Source organism: Pongo pygmaeus, chromosome 6, assembly GCF_028885625.2.
Source record: "Pongo pygmaeus isolate AG05252 chromosome 6, NHGRI_mPonPyg2-v2.0_pri, whole genome shotgun sequence".
Lineage (NCBI taxonomy): Eukaryota > Metazoa > Chordata > Mammalia > Primates > Hominidae > Pongo > Pongo pygmaeus.
This window is the reverse complement of record NC_072379.2, coordinates 24,797,236-24,811,320: the sequence shown is the minus strand read 5'-3', so window position 1 is coordinate 24,811,320 and position 14,085 is coordinate 24,797,236. Positions and strand designations below refer to the sequence as shown.

The 14,085-nt window shown below is 45.9% G+C and overlaps 1 pseudogene; it reads left to right on the top strand.

Moving 5' to 3' along the window:
- LOC129041466 (beta-glucuronidase-like) overlaps positions 1-12,507 on the top strand; it is a 49,263-nt pseudogene extending 36,756 nt beyond the window's left edge.
- The last annotated feature ends 1,578 nt before the right edge of the window (positions 12,508-14,085 follow it).

Below are 14,085 nucleotides of genomic sequence, written 5' to 3'. Positions count from 1 at the left end.
TGTATTTTTTAGTAGAAATGGGATTTTGCCATGTTGGCCAGGCTCGTCTCAAACTCCTGACCTCAGGTGATCCACCCACCTCGGCCTCCCAAAGTGCTGGGATTACAGGCGTGAGCCACTGCACTTGGCCAGCATTCTTACTAGAAAGAAGTGTATTCAGGATGCATTAGAAACTAGCCAGTTGGACACAGAAGCCTCTGCTGCTCAGCCCTGAGCACCACTTTGCTGAAGCTGCCGGTGGCTCGGTCATCTCTGCCCTGCTCCTAGGTGGGACTCTCAGGCCCTCTACAGCCCACAGTGCTGCCTCGTGAATGCTGCCTCATGAAAGGTGCCTCAAGATTCTCTGTGATGACCGGGCATGGTGGCTTACGCCTGTAATCCCAGCACTTTGGGAGGCTAAGGTGGACAGATCACTTGAGGTCAGGAGTTCGAGACCAGCCCAGCCAACTGGTGAAACCTTGTTTCCACAAAAAATACAAAAAATTAGCTGGACGTGATGGCGCATGCCTCTAATCCCAGCTACTTGGGAGGCTGAGGCACGAGAAGCACTTGATCATGGGAGACAGAAGTTGCAGTGAGCAAGATCGCGCCCCTACGTTCTAGCCTGGGCAACACAGTGAGGCTCTGTATCCAAAACAAAACAAAAAAAGACTTTCTGTGAGAATGACTGCATCGGCCCCTCAGATGGGAGCGCTTCTCCAGAGCAAGGTGAGGGGAAGCCCAGTGATGGGACTGCTGCCTGGAGAAGAGTCAGTTCCAGTGGCGGGGGCCCTGGGCTTTACCTGAGGACTGCGTGTTGGCAGCTGCTCTGCTTCTCTCAGCCGTTTTCAGCTGCCACATTGGTGCAGTCACAGGCCTGCTTCCTTTGGGCCATTTTGTCACCATGTTTCCTGCCTGTGAGGCAGGGTAATTTCAGGATCTAAACTGGTGAACTTGGATGTTCTCAGCCTTGAGAGGTGGCTCTTCCCTTCTAGTTATTTTTTTATTTTTTATTTTTTGTTTTTGTACAAATGGGGTCACATGACGTTGCCCAGGCTGGTCTCAAACTCCTGTGCTCAAGCATTCCTCCCACCCTGGCCTCTCAATGTGCTGGGATTACAGGCCGGAGCCACTGTGCCCTGTTCATTGTCTTACTACTGTATTTTTAGATCCAGGGTCTTGCTGTGTTGCCCAGGCTGGTCTCGAACTCCTGGCCTCAAGGCATCCTCCTGCCTCAGCCTCCCAGAGTGTCTGGATTACATCCCCTTCTTACCTTCTCTGCCAGAAGAGCCCCTAAAGCGTATGAGTGCTGAATCATGTGGTCTTCTGGGCGCTGAACGGGCTCAGCTGCTCTGGTCCTAGGCTCATGTGAACATGATCCGTGTGAACAGCTACTACTCTTGGTATCATGACTACAGGCACCTGGAGTTGATTCAGCTGCAGCTGGCCACCCAGTTTGAGAAGCCCATTATTCAGAGCGGGTACGGAGCAGAAACAATTGCAGGTTTTCATCAGGTAAGTGGTATTGAACTTTCTGCTTGTGTGTTCTCTCGGGACAGAGATGTCACTCACCTCCCCCAGCCTGCCCTGCGTCCACTGCACTGCTCCCCTCACTTCAGCTTTGGGCTCATCTCCCACTGCCCCATCCATGTTCCCTCCCCGCCAGCAGCCAGGCCTCTGCCCCACTCACTTGATCCTCTGAGGTGGCCTCCTTATCGGCTTTGTTTCTAGACAGCCTCGTATCACCCGTGCCCAAGTGGTCTTTCTAACAAATCCAAATTTGTGTGTGTTTGTTTGTGAGACCGGGTCTCTCTCTGTCTTCCAGACTGGAGTGCAGTGGTGTGATCACTGCTCACTGCAGCCTAAACTTCCTGGGCCCAAGTGATCCTCCCACCTCAGCCTCCTGAGTAGCTGGGAACATAGGCACATGCCAACATGCCTGGCTAATTTTTTTACTTTTGTAGAGATGGGGTCTTGCTATGTTGCCCAGGCTGGTTTTGATTCCTGGGCTCAAGTGATCCTCCTGCCTCACCCTCACAAAGCACTGGGATTACAGGTGTGAGCCACTGCGCCCGGCCACAGATCAAAATTTGAGAGTCCTGTCATTGGCTCCCCCATGCCCACAGGACAAAGCCCTAACCCCTGGTCAGGACACTCAGTGTCCTCTGCTCTCTCCTGGGTTTTCATCTCCTTCTCCCCTCTATCCCAGCCACTGATCTGTTTCCACTGCCCTCGTTTGCTCTCCTGCTCTTGCTTGAGCTGTTTCTTCTGCCTGGAATGCCCATGTGGGCACCATAATCACCAACTAAAAGATTCTTGTTTTTTCTTTATTTTTTTAGAGATAGGTTCTTGCTATGTTGCCCAAGCTGGTCTCGAGTTCCTGGACTCAATTGATCTTCCTGCCTTGGCCTCCCAAAGTGCTGAGATTAGAGGTGTGATCCACTGTGCTAGCCTTTTTTTTTTTTTTTTTTTTTTTTTGACAGGGTCTTGTTCTGTTGTGTAGGCTGGAGTGCAGTGGTGCCATCATAGCTCACTGCAGCCTTGAACCCCTGGGCTGAAGCGATTCCCCTGCCTCAGCCTCCTGAGTAGCTGGGACGACAGGCATGAACCACCATGGGCAGTCTATTTTTAAAATTTTGGGGGCTGGGCGCGGTGACTCATGCCTGTAGTCCTAGCACTTTGGGAGACCGAGATGGGTGGATCACGAGGTCAGAAGTTCAAGACTAGCCTGGCCAACATGGTGAAAGCCCGTCTCTACTAAAGATACAAAAAATTAGCCGGGTGGAAGTTGCAGTTAGCTGAGATTGCGCCATTGCACTCCAGCCTGGGTGACAGGACGAGACTCCATCTCAAAAAAAAAAAATTTTTTTTTTGTAGAGATCTAGTCTCACTCTCAGGCTGGTCTTGACCTCCTGGCCTTAAGTGATTCTCTCCCCTCAGACTCTCAAAGTACTGGGAATATGAGCATGAGTCACACGATGCATGGCTGAAAAGATTTCTATTCACTCTCAGAGTCTCCCCACAGCTGTCCCCCTGTGGGGAGGTTTACCCTACCTGCGCCAGGCTGAGGGAACCTTCCGCATGCTCTGCCCCTGTTGCAGCCCGAACCTGGCTCTCCCAGTGTTCTCGCCAGGCACTGCCGATGTTTCTTTGCCTCTCTTTGACTGGACTGTGGGCTCAGGAGAGAGGAGTTCTATGTATTGTTGCTTCCCAGGTACTCTGTGATGTCTGACAAAGCACGCGCTAAATAGTATCTATTGAGGGCATGCCGTCTGGAACATGATCTTGCTTTCATACCATGATTTTGCTGTCAAACCATATTTTCATGTGGACGCAAAGTTACATTCTACAGAGATCCAGTGTGTTATAAATGCAGATTTTCTAATAAATTCAGACTCAAGAAGGCTTCTTGTTGCAGAGTTTGTTTTCATGCACAGAAAAGGTAGAGTTTCTTATTTCCCAGGTGTCTGGGGAATGATGATGAATACCAAGAAGTATCTTAATGAATGTGTTTATTTGTTGATTCATTTTTGAGACGGAGTCTTGCTCTGTTGCCCAAGCTGGAGGGCAGTGGTGCAGTCTTGGCTCACTGCAACCTCTGTCCCCCAGTTTCAAGCAATTCTCATGCGTCAACCTCCCTAGTAGCTGGGAATGCACCACTACACCTGGCTAATTTTTGTATTTTTAGAGATGGGGTTTCACCATGTTGACCAGGCTAGTCTCAAACTCCTGACCTCAGGTGATCCACCCACCTCAGCCTCCCAAAGTGCTGGGATTTCAGGGGTGAGCCACTGTGCCCAGCCTACAAGTTTATTTTTTATTTCTTGGGAAGAATCAACTTAAGTACTAGTTAACCTCAACTCTGGTTCCACTTCTCCCCTTATCTTGCTGTGCAGATTTGGAAAAGTTAATAAACCTCTCTGTGTACTAGGTTTCTGAAAGCTGGCAAAGCACATTTACCATCCTTCATTCACAGCATTATTATTAGGAACATATAAAATATTATGTGTACAGCAACAACAACAACAACAAATATTTCAGTCCATGATAGTGAATGGAGAAGGCCTTAGTTGTGTTTGCGGTGGTTTTTATGTATTTGTGGTTGGGATGTAGCCTTGGGCTGAACGTCTTTTCAGGTTCTTGAATTTGTAGGGAAAGCAATATAGACATAGGAAGATTTGGGCTCAGACTGGGTGCGGTGCCTCATGCCTGTAATCCCAGGACTTTGGGAGGCCTAGGTGAGAGGATTGCTTGAGGCCGGGTGTTTGAGATCAACCTGGGCAACATAGCAAGACCCCATCTCTACACACACACACACACACACACACACACACAAAAGACAAAATAAGCCAGGCATAGTGTGCACACCTGTCATCTTAGCTACTTGAAAAGCTGAGGCAGGAGAATTGCTTGAGCTCAGGAGCTGGAGGCTGCAGTGAGCTATGATTGCACAATTGCACTCCAGCCTGGGTGAGAGAGCAAGACCCTGACTTGCTTTCTCAATATAGGGCGACCCCATCTCTACAAAAAATAATTTTTTAAAGTGAGCTGGGCATGGCGAGGCATGCCTGTGGTCCCAATTACTCAGGGGCTGAGGTAGGAGGATCGCTTGAGCCCAGGAGGTCAAGGCTGCAGTGAGCTGTGATCATGCCAGTGCACTCCAACCTGGGTGACAGAGGGAGACCCTGTCTGAAAAGAAAAAATAAAAAGATCTGAGGTTGGTGTTCCAGGTAAATAAAAATTTGCCAGTGAGTAGGGGGGCAGTTGGATATCACTAAAGGGGAACGCTTTAGGGAGGACTTTGATCACCACTTCAGTGTTACCTAGAAGTATCCTCCACCCCTACCATTACAATAGGGGCCCAGTTTGGGAAGGATAGGGATGCCCTCTCCCCACCCCCCAATTTGGGTAGTTTCTTCTTACACACGCACACAGCAGTATTCAAAGATTCAGGCAGAGACTCACTCCTTCTGTCGCCCAGGCTGGAGTGCAGTGGCACAACCTCAGCTCACTGCACCCTCCACTCCCAGCAGGGTTCAAACGAATCTTCTGCCTCAGCCTCCTGAGTAGCAGGAATTACAAGTGTGCACCACCACGCTCGGCTAATTTTTGGTAGAGACAGTTTCACCATGTTACCCAGGCTGGTCTGTGAATCACTGGATCTCTCTTTCTGGCTTGGCTTCATTATCTCCAGGAAACATCCATGCCAACTCCAGCCACCTGCCCTAGAACCACACTCTGTCCCTTCAATTCTGCAAGGCCACCTGGCTTTGCTGTGCTCCCTGTCCACTGGGATTAGCCATGGTACCTCTCTGCAGGTGGTGAGTTGGGGCACTCCTACAGCTCACCTCATTTGCTGGTCTTACTGCAGGGATCAATGTCCTGTGTTGTCTATTTTTCAATCTCTGAAAACACTTGGCTCTTCCATTTATCTGATGTTCTAGTCATTTAAGGCTGGAGTGGAACTCTGATCCGTGTTTTACTTTCATGGATAGAAATGGAAGTCTTTCATCTTTTTTTTTTTTTTTTTGCAGGGGCATGGAATGGAGTCTCACTCTGTTGCCCAGTCTGGAGTGCAGTGGTGTGATCTCAGCTCACTACAACCTCTGCCTCCCGAGTTCAAGCGATTCACCTGCCTCAGCCTCCCGAGTAGCTGGGACTAAGGCACGTGCCACCATGGCTGGCTAATTTTTTGTATTTTTAGTAGAGACAGGGTTTCACCATGTTGGCCAGGATGGTCTCGATCTCCTGACCTAGTGATCTGCCCACCTCACCCTCCCAATGTGCTGGGATTACAGGTGTGAGCCACCACCGCGCCTGGCCCTTATTTTTAATGGGTGATTCAGGATTGCCTTTTCCACATAGATTTCTCCAACTATTCCAGTTTTTATTCTCTCTCTCTCTATTTGGGGGGACAGTGTCTGTCACCCAGGCTGAAGTACAGTGGCACTGCCTCAGCTCACTATAACCTCTGCCTCCTGGGTTCAAGCAATTCTCCTGCCTCAGTCTCCCAAGTAGCTGGGACTACAGGCACCTGCCAACCCACCCAGCTAAGTTTTGTATTTTTAGTAGAGATGGGGTTTACCATGTTGGCCAGGCTGATCTTGAACTCCTGACCTCGTGATCCACCCGCCTTGGCCTCCCAAAGTGCTGGGATTACAGGCATGAGCCACTGCACCCGGCCTCTCCTTATTTATAATACATGATTCAGGATTGCATTTTCCACATAGATTTATCCAACCATTCCAGTTCCTATTCTCTCACTGTCTTTTCTTGGGGGAAACAGGGTCTCTCTCACTCTGTCGCCCAGGCTGAAGTACAGTGGCACGATCTCAGCCTCCTGAGTAGCTGGGACTACAAACACATGCCACCATGCCCAGCTAATTTTTTTGTATTTTTAGTAGAGATGAGGTTTTGCTATGTTAGCCAGGCTGGTCTCGAACTCCTGGCCTCAAGAGACATGCTTTCCTCAGCTTCCCGAAATGTGGGATTACGGGCATGAGCCACTGCGCCCAGCCCCAGTTCTTACTATCGGTCTCCTGATAGATGGGGTGATGTGCGGCATCCCCTTGGCCATGAGCTAGGAAACCAATTAAAACAAATCTCACTAATTCTATATGCACCAACTCACAGCAGATTCACAAGCAATCTGTGAGGTAGGTGAGGTCATTTTTGTTTCCATGAATCAAAGGTAACTTAGCTGATGGCAAAGATAAGATTTGGACCCATATCCTCTGACTCTTCATATCACATGTTAAAATAAGTTCTCTATAGAATAAAGGGTTAGAAGGAAGAAATGAGAGGCAGGCACAGTGGCTTATGCCTGTAATCCAAGCACTTTCAGAGGATGAGGCAGGAGAGTTGCTTGAGGCCAGGAATTGGAAATGAACCTGAGCAACATAGCAAGACCCCATCCCTATAAAAACAACAACAACAACAACAAAACGCAAAATTAGCCAGGCATAGTGGTGAACATAGTGTACATAGTGGTGTAGTCCCAGCTACTTGGGGGGCTGAGGCAGGAGAGTTGTTTGAGCTCAGGAGTTGGAGGCTGCAGTGAGCTATGACTGCACCATTGCACTCTAGCCTGAGTGACAGACTGAGACCCTGACTCTGGAAAAAAAAAAAACAAAAAACAAGAAATAAGAACATCCGACCAGGCTTGGTGGCTCATGCCTGTAATCCCACCACTTCGGAAGGCCAAGGCAGGTGGATCACTTGAGGCCAGGAGTCTGAGACCAGCTTGGCCAACATGGCAAAGTTCCATCTCTACTAAAAATACAAAAAATTAGCCGACCATGGTGTGACATGCCTGTAATCCCAGCTACTTGGGAGGCTGAGGCCAGAGAATTGCTTGAACCTGGGAGGGGGAGGTTGCAGTGAGCCGAGATTGCACCACTGCACTCCAGCCTGGGCAACAGAGTGAGACTCTGTCTTTAAAAAAAAAAAAATCAAAATCTACAAGAAAATACAACTGACTATTTAGCTTATCTACAGATGTCAACAAAAGCAGTGGGTAAAAGACATAAAATATTTTGTTGTAGGACTCTACTGTGACCAAACCAGATTTCTAGATTTAGTCATTTATTTTTTTACCTACTTTACCCCAGTAATAACAAGAGTGTGACGAATGTCTTTTTGTATAAAACTTTCCTTCCCTCCACCAATCTTGAATTATTGCTTTAAGATAAGTTTTCAGAAACCGAATTTAGAGATAATGTTTCTGTGTACTTTTACTATTCTTTGTAGATAATTCTGAAAAGATGGAACTAATTCATATTCCAGCCAAAAGTATATGAGGCTGCACATTGCGTTATATATTTACCACGATTTGGATCATAATTTTTGTATCTTTGCTAATTTCATGGACAGAAAAGGGCCTCCTACTTGATTGCATTTTTTTCCCCATTTCTGCTGTGGCTATATATTGTTTTAAAAGTTTGTTAGAAATCTCTTTGTGTTTTTGTTTCATGAGAGGATCTAAGTGTTTATTTAAATTATTCATTTGCTCTGTAGAAGATAATTAAATATTAAATAGATTAAGCATTTGTTGTAAAATGTTAATAATTATTTTATTTTAACTGCAAATTTGTTTCATGTAAAATATGGAGGTTGCCTTCCTGAAGTCCTAATATTTAAGCAAGCAGATTAGAAGAAATCAAGGTTGTGCTTGCATGAAATAAACATCTCTGCTGTCAATTATATCCAGCTAATCCCCCAGATTTTACCTTGTATGTAACTGGCTTCCTCCTCGCTCCATCTCCATCTTCCATTTTTGAGCCGCAACTCCTCCTCTAAATGGGATTTCAAATGTGAACAAATGGTAATTGTCTTTTATCTCATCTCTCTCTCTCTCTCCTCCCCTCCCAGACTCTATTTATGCATTAAGTACCATAACATTCACAGGATGGGCCTGTGAACCATCTGCCATTACACAGAGAGAGCAGTTGAGAAGAAATCATGTGTAGATTAGAGGCTGTCTCCTGTCACTTAAAGAAGCACATCCCAGATTTGTACTGTAATATAAATGAGAGAGGTAAGCTAAATGTCTGGGCCATTTAAGTTGTATGAAATTAGTACTGTGTGGTTGGACAGTTCTCCAGAAGGGACTGGGAGGAACATCTTCCCATGAATATCTCAGTGGAATTTTTTAAAATATAAGATGGATAGCAAGAGAAGATAATAGTAGTTAATTCAAGACAGAAGGCTACCGACAGTGAAATAAAATATTTGTTCAAAATCTATTACACATGACTGTATCTCTGCCATGTGAAAAATTCATGTATTCATTCACTCACTCACTCATCCACTTATTCACTCAACACACGTGCATGGCACGGCTGGGGCAAGGCGGTGACGGTGTGAGTGTGATACACAGTCATGGGTCTTATAAACACAGACTAATGGAGGCGTAGACAAGCAAATAAATAACCAAGTGCCGTGATCAGAATGAGGTGCTTAAAAGGGCCTGCCCTTTGCAGCCGACACATCGCAATTAGAATTTTAGCCTAGGAAACTCACTGACTGTATGACTGGACTTAAACTTTCTGAGGCTTAAATCTATCGTTTATAATATGTGGATAAAAACATCTCTCTCTGGCCAGGTGTGGTGGCTCACACCTGTAATCTCAGCACTTTGGGATGCCCCCTAGTTTGGGTAGTTCCTTTCTCCTCAGTTTGGAGGCTGAGGCAGGAGGATCCCTTGCAGTTGGGAGTTCAAGACCAGCCTGGGTGACATAGGGAGACCCCATCTCTACAAAAAATTTTTTAAAAATTAACCAGCCATGGTGGCACATGCCTATAGTCCCAGCTACTCAAGAGGCCAAGGCAGGAGGATTGCTTGATCCCAAGAGTTTGAGGCTGCATTGAGCTATGATCATGCTACTGCACTCCAGCCTGGGTGACAGAGTAAGACCCTCTCTCAAAAAAATAAAATCTCTATAAGGAGTTTGTGTGAGGATCAAATACACAAAATAGCAACCTTAGAGCCTATATCCAACAGGCATTAAATAGGTAATTAAAAACAAAGGCACATCCAAAGTACGATGATAAGTCCAAAGAAAATAAAAACTGAAAACACTTAAAAAAAGAGTCATCACAATAGAGTGGATATTTGAATTGGGTTTTGGGGGAAATGTAGGAGTTCTCCTGGTAAACAAAGCAGAGAGACAATTCCAGGCAGGCAGATGAACACACACAAAGCCTGAGAAGAATGAAACTGCCAACAATTTGGGTTAATACTTTAAGACAGGCCTGTGGTAAAGGTGGAAGGTCACCAAGGAAGTTTGATTTGCTGTCATGAGGCTTCACATGACGTCAAGGTCAGTGAAATGTCCCTCTAAGTTGAGCAAGCCTATAAACTTGATATTGTCAATGCACTCTGAGGGGAATTGATCTTCAGAAAGACTCACAGTAACCCAACTCTAAATAGACCGATGTGTAACCAGAAAGCCTGTGTTACCTTTCTTCAGATCCCTATAAATATAGGGTACTTATAGAGCTGGGTGTGGTGGCTCACGCCTGTAATCCCAGCACTTTGGGAGGCCAAGGTGGGTGGATCATGAGGTCAGGAGATCAAGACCATCCTGGCAAACACGGTGAAACCCTGTCTCTATTAAAAATACAAAAAATTAGCCGGGCGTGGTGGTACTCGCCTGTAGTCCCAACTATGTGGGAGGCTGAGGCAGGAGAATCACTTGAACCTGGGAGGCAGAGGTTGCAATGAGCCTAGATCATGCCACTGCACCCCAGCCTGGGTGACAGACTGAGACTGCATCTCAAAAAAAAAAAATATATATATATATATATATATATATATATATGCACATATATATACAGTAGCACATATACAGTAGCACATCAGCACCTTTTCCCCCTGTACGTAGGTGCACGGAAGATGGCTTCTCAGTTAAGACAGATTGAGGTACATTGCCTTATAAGAAGAGCGAAAGGGCTGTAGTGCTTTCTCTCTGTCTTCTGCTGAGAGATACCACCAGACGAAAGATGCGTCTCCAAATCTTTGCCACACTGACCAACAACTGCCCCTTCTAGTTAAAAAAAGATTTGATATTTTTGAGATTGTTAACTCATTCACTTAGATCATGGTTAATCTTGCTCCTGTCTAGGAGACAGTCAGTACCCCAGCAATGACAGTGTCTTCTTGCTCTGATCCTTTAGGTAACTTGCCTCTCACCGTATCTATACTTCCTAGAACTGTGCCTCTCTACAATCCGCACACAGCAAATATCTTTTAAAGAATGAATGAAAGGTTCATGACTGTAATCCTCGCATTTTGGGAGGCTGAGGTGGGAGGATCGTTTGAGCCCAGGAGTTTGAGACCAGCCTGGGCAATGTAGTGAGACCCTGTCTCTACAAAAAAAAGTTTTTTTTTTTGGAGTCTTGCTCTGTCACCCAGGCTGGAGTGCAGTGGCGTGATCTCGGCTCACTGCAGCCTCTGCCTCCTGGGTTCAAACAATTCCCCTGAATGAGCCAAGCATGGTGGCTCATGCCTGTAGTCCCAGCTACTGAGGAGGCTGAGGTGAGAGGATTGCCTTGAGCCCAGGAGTTAAGAGGCTGCAGTGAGCCATGATCACGCCACTGTGTTCCAGCCTGGGCAACAGAGCAAGACCCTGTCTCATTAAAAAAAAAAAAGACATAGAATGAATGAGAGATACTGAAGAAGATATACAGAGGACAAATAAGCACATGAAAAGATACTCAATATCGTTAGCCATTAGGGAGATGTAAATTAGAACGGCAGTGAAATATTCCACACCTATCAGAATGGCTAAAATTAAAAAAAATAGTAATAACAAATGCTATTGATAATGTGAGGAAACCAGATCATTTATACACTGCTGGTGAGGATGTAAGTTGGAAAAATAGTTTGGCAGTTTTCTGAAACAAGCCAATAGAAAAGAAAGTTGGAGGTAAGTGGATGTGGCTATTAAAAAAGCAACCAGAAAGATGCTTGTGGTGATGGAAATGTTTTATATCTTGGTCGTATCAATATCAATATTCTGATTTTGTTAATGTATTTTTGCAAGCAATTTCTATTGGAATAACGGGGTAAAAGTTATATGGAATCTCTGATTTATTCTCTATAACTGCATACAAATCTACAATTATCTCAAAAATTAATACATAAATTATTGGGTCTGCAATATTCTTATTTCATACCTAGCTTTCAGAAGGCTGTCTTTTGGCCAACTAAGGTGATTTCACTTCTGCCCCCTTTTCTCAGTGTTCCTGCTGCAGCCTTGTTGACCTAGAATCTAGAGAGAGTGCGAGGCTGGTGGGAGACTTGGGGGAGAAGGTTAGGGTCTAAAGAGTCTTGTATTTTAAGCCAAGGAATAATAGTCAGAAACCTCAGTGAGGTTTTCCTCTTCTCCACTGAGACAACTATCGTTTCTTCTGCCTTAATTAAGTAATTTGAGCCTCTATGATAGTTAATTCCCAAATCTCAGAGGTTAAACACACTGGCTGATCTCTCACTCAGAGCCCCGGGTTGGTATTTGCTGGTTGGCCTTTCACGTGTGGTGATTCAGGAATTGAAGCTACTTGCATCTACTTCTCTGCCACCCTTGAGAGCAGAGGTTCTCTATTTGTGGTCCTGAGTCCAGTTGCATCAGGACCACCTGGGAATTTGGAAGAAATGCAAAGAGAGACAGAAAGAAAGAGAGAAAGAGAAATGAGAGAGATAAAGAGAAATGGAGGTGTTGGCCTCCAGGACAGGAAAACCCCCAATATGGAGTCTTACAAACATTCATCTACTAGTGCTTCTCTGCCATGGGCCCACCCATCCACATGAGGACTCAAGGGGACCTCAAGCCCTTCCTCCTGCTTTTGGTGCACAATGCCTGGTGCACTTCTCAAGTCCTTGCTAACAGTGGTCTCAAACATTTCCCCCACAGCAAACTCACCACAACTGGCACATCCCAAGGAGATTTCACAGATAGGACCACCGTGTCTGCCACCGGCATCCTTTCTCCATCAAGCAATGACTCCAAGTTCTTAAGAAATGGGACATCTCTTAAGGTAATGGTAAAAATTCCTTTCCAGCCTTTAACTTTAGGAAGTTTTTTGACTTCCTTGGTTTAATGAATGTGTATGAAAATCTGGTCCTCCAAATCTGTGCATCCTCCCAAAAATAGTAATTCCGATCATGGCGTGTTTTCACAGTGTCGTACCTTTGACACGGGTGCTATTTTGAGCCTCATTAATTCCTTTAGTAACACAGCATTCAACAGTTAGGTGGTACCTGTGGCACCCACCACCAGGTCTAGCACAAAATAAGCCCTGGAGAGAGAATTTCTTGGCTGACAAAATGAAATAAGGTGTGGTGTTCTCTTGGCTCTGCAATTACTGCGATGCAATTCTGACGCTGGGCACTTGGAGTTAACATCAGACTCCACAGGTTTAAGGGCACAGTTTCCAGCAAGACCATCCTCATTTCAGAGACCATTTCAGGGGTCACCAAGCCACATGCACTTCTGACCAACTGGCCCCCAATCTGGGAGGGAAAGGGGTTTCATGACCCTCCTTAGGATCAATAAGTTGCTAAAATGACTCAGAATTCAGGTAAGTTCTATACTTTTTATTACAGTTTTATTATAAAGAGTACAAATCAGGACCCACCAAATGAAGAGACATATAGGGCAAGGCCTCAGGGGAGGGTCCCAAATGCACAGGTTCCAGGCTCTGTCCCCATAGAATCTGGCACACCTCTATGTTCACCAACCAGGACGCTCCCTCAAGCCTCAGTGTCCAGAATTTTTATTGGGGTTTCATCATAGATGTTATTCAGTGAATCGTTGGCCATGTGACTGAACTCAGTCTCCAGCCTCCCACCCTACCCCACCCCACAGGTTGGGCTGATATCCCCTGGCTCAAAGCTCCAACCCTGTAATCACATGGTTGGAATTTCTGGCATGGCCAGCTCCCATCCCAAGTCACCTCATTAACATAAACTCAGGCGGGAGCAGAGTGTGTGAATAACACACACTCCTATCACTCGGGAAGTTCCAAGGATTTAGAAGCTCCCTTTCAGAAACCAGGGAAATTCTTCATTCTAGAATAAATTTTTTATTTTATTCTATTTTATTTATTTATTTATTTATTTTTGAGATGGAGTCCTGCTCTGTCCTCCAGGCTATAGTGCAGTGGCGTGATCTCAGCTCACTGCAAGCTCCGCCTCCCAGGTTCGTGCCATTCTTCTGCCTCAGCCTCCCAAGTAGCTGGGACTACATGTGCCCGCCACCACGCCTGGCCTATTTTTTTGTATTTTTAGTAGACATGGGATTTCATCATGTTAGCCAGGATGGTCTTGATCTCCTGACCTCATGATCCGCCCGCCTCTGCCTCCCAAAGTGCTGGGATTACAGGCCTGAGCCACCACACCCGGCCCATTCTAGAACAAATTTTTAATTATATAACAGCTCAGATCTTGCATGATTATTTTATTTTATTGAGTTGGGGTCTTGCTCTGTTGCCCAGGCTGGAATACAATGGTGTGATTATGGCTTACTGCAGCCTCAACCTCCCAGGCTAAAGCCATCCTCCCCCCTCAGCCTCCTGCATAGCTGGGACTACAGATGCAAGCTGCCA